A 7,735-nucleotide genomic window follows, 5' to 3' on the forward strand; every position below is an offset into this window, starting at 1 on the left:
ATGGATTACTCGATTGTAAACGGATTTGAGTAAGCGAAAACAATTAAGAGGAGTGACATACAACACTTCCGTAATTGCCCGTCGCCTCTCATTGCCACTACAATCCCTTCACGACAGAAAATAAAACAGATTGAACCCAGCACGTATTGCAAAAGAAACTCTAATAACGTGCTTAAATAAACAGCGTTGTACAATTTGTATCTACACGATCGTATAAAAGCAACCCAATAAGCCTTTGTGGGAAGCAATTGGTTCACAATTCAAATACTCCAATGGAAGACATTAGTGACATACGACACGGGGTGTCTTCAAATGGGTGTGGTAATGAACGGCGGCAACAACGAGCATTTGTTTGTTAAGTAGACCTCATATAAGACTGCGCTCAACTAATTAAACTCAGTCATTAAATCTGCACTGGATTTGCTCGTATTAAAATTGCTTGACATGTTTTTATTTTTCCTCATAAATTAGCTTAAAACAATAAAATACTTATATTTTCACAAAAGTAAATTTTATTTCATGATGGGAGGTGTCTATGGTGAAAATTGATATTTTTTTACCACGTTTAGTTGTATTAGAAGGCAGCAGAATTTCTCGAGCCTCATTTTCATTTCCTATCTAAGATACATCTCATATTTACTTTCACGAACAAAACAGGGTGTGATTTGTATACTTAATGCAAATATTTTGGGGAGCATAATTTAATTCTTAATTTCTATGATAAATAAATAAGGAAGTATAAAAATGCATTTGTGGGGTTCGTCGGTGAAACCATATCTAGTTAATTAGCCACAAGTATTTAAGACCATTGTTACGGAGAATTTATAAAACTAGTAAGATTTTCTCTATAATAAAGCATTTCTTAAAAATAAAATTTCTTAAAAATTTTCTTTTAAAAATGAAAAGATAAAGTATACATTATAACTTTGTAATTCTCATCGGAGAGGCAAACCCGCGGGCATACTTGGCGTTCTCCTTTATAATCGATGCTTTTCAATATGGCAGCTGCATGTTCTGGGTTTAGCGCAAAAGACAGCTTGCAGTGAGCCCCTAATTGAAGTTTGCCTCGAGTTATCAAGAACAGCCATGAAATGAGGTATTGATATAATTTATAGTTACAGTGGTATTATCCTTAAATGTTTTTATTTTCACATTTGCATCATAAATTGTACTTAACCGTATTTGATTAACAATATCATTTTGAAAATGGATTATCGACACCAATTGCAGCTTGCGACACTTCTATTTAACGTCGTCAAGTATAAGTGCCTTCTTATTTGTATAAAAAATTAAAGGGGTTGTCTGATTCTAATACAACCCACGAAACACGGTACAAGGACGTACTGATGGAGGTGCCCCTCCACAGAACCTCAGCATGCTGGAATGACCTACCACCGCCAATACGCAATACTAAAAAACGTATTAGGTTTTAAAAATAAACTGAAAAAACATCTACTGACTTTGCAAAAAGGTTCTGGGGTTGAGACACCAAGTACGTGACTGTCCGGTATTGATGCTGTAGTTTTTATTTATTTATTAATAATTATCATACTGGTATTGGTATTGTCTATTATATTCGTGTACTACGTTACTGTCGTTTATATTTATATTTAATTGTTGTAAATTGGGTATTTATATTAAATTATACATAATTTTATATTATTGTACTCATATTTTATTATTATTATTTTTTTTATTGTTATTGCTTCTTACTTTTAGATGTACGCTGCCACTGTCAGGGGGTCAATGTGGTATACACTGAAAATCAGTGGAGAGTCTAAGTTCCTTTAATGGGCTTAGACTCTTATACACTGAGTGGATCTCCCGTTTATATGAGGTTTATTTAATGTTTTGTAAATTAGATTATTTTTATTAACTTTACCTTATATAAATAAATTTTATTATCTATAGTATTTTCTTTCTTTCTTTCTTTTCTTTACTTGGTATCTTTTCAACTTCGACATCGGCTTCTGTTAAAGTAAATGAAACTTGTACATTGAAGATTTTAAAATCGAATTCAATTTTTAAAACTCTCCTAAATGCAGTTTTACATTCTTTTAATTAATTACCAATTTAAAAAGAAGACGTTCGCTGCTGGTAGACTATTTCATCAACAGCCGAAGAACAAAATCGCTTCTTTAAATGAATTTTGCCGTAAAACGATATCCACGAAGAAAACGCCGATTCGCCGGAGTATAGACAATCACCCTTTGTTTCTCGCAACTCAGTATCGCGGTGCGCGACGCCTCGCTTCAGTTAAATTCGTCAGCAAATTCATTCAATAAAATCCCTGATGCAATTTTTCTAAGGAAAAATGTCAAGTCGTCACAAAATTGCAAGTCGCAGATTCAAGATAAGAATATTTCTATATTTTCATACAGGGATAAAGAGACATCAGCGATCACATTAAATTGCTTTAAGAGACAAAAGTAAATAGTAAATAGAAAATTATACAGAAGATAATTTCATTAATGACATGAAGTTTTATTACGAAGTCTTTCTTCTTAATTACTCCTTCATTTTTGACATCAGTTTCTCTGATTATATTTCTTAACTTAATTTAAATGAAAATATCTTTGGGATCGATATTTTCTTCATAGCTTAAGCATAGAACATCACTTTTTTGGCCACAAAGCTATCTAGTTTCTACCAACATAGCCGCATTAGGAACTAGGCAACAAGCGTATATATTTCCATACATAATTACATTTGGAACGTAGAATAGTGTTAATAGCATACTCTTCCAGTGTGTAGCTTCGATTGAACCCTCTGGCGCGACAAGAAGGCCCTACTGACCTACTGATGACTGTGTCACTAGATCGTTACATAATAATAGAAACTTACTTGTCTAGATACTTTATTTGTATAGTTTAGATTAGACTACAGCTATTCTACTCTCCACTTACAAGGACTATTCAAAATTGCCAACTTCAGTAGACACTGGTATTCTCACAAAGACGGCACGAGGCTGATCGCCACAATATTGCCAATATTGGTGACAATACACATTTAAGAACAGTAGTTAGCGTCAGGGGCGACGAGGCGCAAGGCGGAATCATTCCAGCCGGCTAAAGCCGCGCTTGTCTCGCCGGGGAAGCGACCAACCGGATAATCCCGCCCCGGTATCACACTATTACCGTCGCATTTGCATACAACGTACAGATAACACTCGACGAAACCTGGATTTGCAAATAACGAAATGAGACGCATTCGTTTAAAACCATTTAAAGCGATTTATGTGCTCTTAAATTCATGTAACAAATTTATTTTTTTTTATTATTTTTATTTTGTTTCTAAGAAAAAGTTTGTTAATCGCATGTGAATGAGTAATTTGTAAATAACTGAGTAATGTTGCGCTTAGGGAATGAGGTTTGACTCGTAAAAGGAATGCTTTGTAAAAGGGATCATTTTGAGAAAACATTTACTGTTCATTTAATAGCAACCCAGTTTTTTAGGATTGCGTTTGAGCATTTACAACTTAGCAAAACATACTAACCTCCTAAATAACAACAATTTAGATTACAGATAAATGTGTTACCAATACACTAAGGCGGTCAAATTTCACAGCAGCAATTGTAATAAATATTACGTAACTGCACATTCAGCAAGTTTAGTTGTATTAAACACGCGACTACAGCATGTAGTCACGTTGTAAATATTCCTACACTATATATTAGAGTAACATACGAGTCTCCAAGGAGCAGTGTTGGATCGAATTATAGCTATTTGTTCGCTTCGTAACTTTGTTTCGTACAATAATCCAGGTCTAATGGAACTTATGTCCCTTCACGACTCTAATGTTTCAAACAAATCGCTTGTACTTCTCGTCCCTAATCGGCTTTAGGCTTACCTCAATTTCATTAATTAAGGCACCTTTATTTTAAGCCGAATATGTCTATTGCCTACGCTGAAACCACTTCGACGGAGGGATTGTTACGATAAGTAGCTATATAGAAATACTAAAAGCTCCCAATGGCAAAATTAGTTTCGTATTATTTGTATAAATTAACACATTTAATTTAATATTATTAATATTAGTTGTACTCAACAACTATTGTGGAATAATTAATTTGATTATAGCCCTAGGTTTCAATAAACTGCTGGTTAATAATTTTCAATCATGTAATATATTCGTATAACTATAATTTCAATATCCTAAAATTTGGTGAAGTTTTTGGAGTGAAAGGATGGAACTTGTAAGGCGAAAGACTAAAAACGAAATATTAGATATTTGAAGTTTGTCAGTTAATTATAAATTCGCCACAAGTTCTTCAAGTACCAACTGGAACTGAACGAGATATTAAGAAGTATTCAAATTGCAGTTTGAATTTGAACAACTGGTGCAGAGCCAAACTTTTGTTCATTACCTTAATTTCATTGAGTTTCTTATTTCGTTAAGTAATTGCTAACAATTTTGTTTTATCTCAGTCATTGGCTTTGAAAATAAATCTGGTTACCCTAATTACAATTAAACCATTTATTTGCAGATGTAATTAATTAAAAATGTGTGTTATTAAATTCAATCCAGTCTTAATTACTCCCTGTATTACTTCCTTGTTATATATTATAAATTTATTTATGTTTATTTCCTGTCAATCGAAAGGAAATATTACCATCATCGTAAGTGCACTATTAAAATTCCAATACAGTCTCTACAACGGTTTAAAGTATGAAGTAACCGCTCTTTGTTCTTTAGTAAAATAAACTTGGAAAATTCAGAATACATCTGCATTGCAAATATATTCAATTTTAATAACAAACTGCAGCCAAGATACAAATTTAATTCGCTGTAATACATTTTTAACTTGTTTGGTATGATAAGAAATAATTGGCCAATTTAACAACGACTTTTAATCATTTTTATTAATCTAGTTTAATGTTAATTTTATTTTGTCCTAATTTAATTAACGTGATTCTTTTAATTGAATTTAAGTGAGTTTTTATTCTATATCTTTTTTATTCCAAACTAATTTTATTAAGAAGAAACATTTGTACACATCTATTGTTTTCACACAAGAACCGCTGGACAGATTTCAAAATTTTTTTGACCATGAAACATCTGCATCTTCACTGAGTTACGGCTTACATAGGCTATATATATATACCACGGGCGAAGCCGGGGGCAAATAGCAAGTAAGTTATAAATACTGAAAATCTCTAATCTGTAATTATCTAACTTAAATAATTTTCATTAATTGTATTGCCGAAAGAGCTTGTTTTGCAACTGAATTTTCTATGGAAATGGTTTCATGTATCTGCTATATGATGCATAATTCAGACACTTAGCAAAGGTCCAACCGTACTTAAGACGCTAAGCGGCAACATGATAGCTCTCATTCATATCAAACAATAACTAAGTCGCCTTAATTATTCACCACCAAAGACATACTTGAAATGTATTAGAGGCAAAATATTTATAGTATATGTAATAATAATATTAGACAAAATATACTGAAACAGTAATAAAGAAAGTGCTTTCTATTAAATTGAGGACAAACAACCTTACAAACTTAAATAATATCATCATTTAAAAATATACTTTAGTAAAAAATGGAAGGACATTAACAAACAGCATAAATACTGCACTCCATTTCTGCGTAAATCCAACCCGTTGATACCACGCATCGCGCCGCCCGAACCCTAAAATCCTGACCAATACGGATGTGATACAATTTGTCAGGCTTACGTGGTTATTTGTACGTGAGTTGAGGGCACAGGTGTGCACGGCTACGCTGCTTTCATAAAGTAATAATGACGAATTCGACTTGAGAAGTCTTAGCGAGTTACGTGTACAAAGCACTTATGCTCTTCTCATTTACGTAGCTTTTAAGTGGAACTTCTGCTGAGCTATGACTCGCTATTTATACAAGAATACAAGTTCTTGGGTAAACTGTTTGGGATTTTGAGTAATTTATGTTACGTAGCTTATGCGAGCTTTAAGTTGCCGCTACAAATGCGGCTTAAAACTTAAACATTTATGCTATCCGCATCATGCAATTACTGGTGCATGGCCACTTTGAATAGCCAATATTTGTGCATATTTCTGTTTGATTTTGATTTATTTTAACTCACCGTTTCATGAGCCGCTCCACCTACGCTTTAATTTTTATAACCCACGTCATTATATTGACAAAATAATTTCACATTGAAAAATGTTTTTTTTTTTTGCAAGGTATATAGATAGGTTGAAGTATGAATATTATTGAAAAGCTGAAGAATTTTCGATTACAATGAGACTTCTATCAATTTCAGTATAGCACTGGCTCCAAACAGCGGGGTTATGACTTAGAAATGTCAAATCGAAACGGTGAAAAGAATCTTATATTACATTTCCTTCGACACAAATAGATACTGCAATACAGTAATATTCAAATCTCGATACCCAATCGTACTTCACATATCGAAGATTTAATAAAAATCCTCTAGCATCTAAAATCTCAGCTGTGCCGACTTATCTTGGCTCTCGTTTTATTCCTCAACCATACGGGACACGCCAATATCTTTATTTTATTGCCGCCATTACGTCTTTTAAATCTTTCCGCTACCGTCAAGTGATGTAATCATTTCCTTATCATTCTTGAGGAAACGGTTTTCGTATTAGTGGGTGTAGTGTCCAAAGCGCCATAAGTACGTACATTTACGTCTATTCACGTACTCTCTTTCTTCTTCTAATATTGTACTGTGTAGCTGTAATTATGTGGCTATTTCATTGCAATTCAATTGTTAAAAAGAATAACAATATAACGATTTTGACCACAACCATTATTATACCTAGTTTCCAAAGACACGGTGAGGACATATTAAAAAAAAAATCGTACTTTACAGTAACTCGTCATTTGATTTTATTAGTTTATTTAATGTAAACTGCACAGTTTATGTCATTGCCTTGACCTGGTTAAAAATGATATCAACTTCATTCATATTTTTATAAACGTTTATTTCAAAGGTAATTAGTAATTGTTACATACAAAAAAATGCTAAATATGAAAACTGTGATATGACTTCATTAATTTCTTTATTAATTTATTACGTAATGTAAAGACAAAATAAATATCTAAGTAGTAGGAGAAGTTAAGGGTTATCGCATGCTTAAACCCAAGAAATTCATGTTACAACTTTTCGCAATTTAATACCCGAACCCTCATATTTTCAAAACGAAGCTTGCTATCAGATCTGCTGCAATACATCACAAAATAACCATTTATCCGCTAAACGCTGCAGTCATATAAACCTTTTTATTCTCAGCTTATCTGTGTACCTAAATTCAGTGGAGTGTGGCTCTCAGTAAAAATACAATAAAGCACATGTCGTGGGTCCCAATCTAAGTTGTCGCCCGGCTTGCGCGCCCACTGAATTTCAAACACCCTGTCCATTTTCAACCTAAATCTATATTCTAACTATTTCTAAACGAATAGAGTTCGATTCACAGGACAGTCAAATTTACGTGCCCATTCATAGCTTATGCATTGTATGAAAATCGATATTGATATATATAGATAATATTATAATTCGTGGTAGGAATAAATTTTAATATTTTATATTTTGGGCAAGAACATTAAATGAATCTCCAATGTATTTTAGTGATGATAAATGATATCCAACGTATTGATAGTGTAAAAAATCATAGAATATAGGTTAATAAACTTTCTTTAATTTTAACTTAGTCTGGCCATAAATACTGTTACACTTAATTATAAAAAAATATTACATTTGAATTTCGAATCTGTCATTTTTA

Source organism: Zerene cesonia, chromosome 4, assembly GCF_012273895.1.
Source record: "Zerene cesonia ecotype Mississippi chromosome 4, Zerene_cesonia_1.1, whole genome shotgun sequence".
In the NCBI taxonomy this organism is placed as follows: Eukaryota; Metazoa; Arthropoda; class Insecta; order Lepidoptera; family Pieridae; genus Zerene; species Zerene cesonia.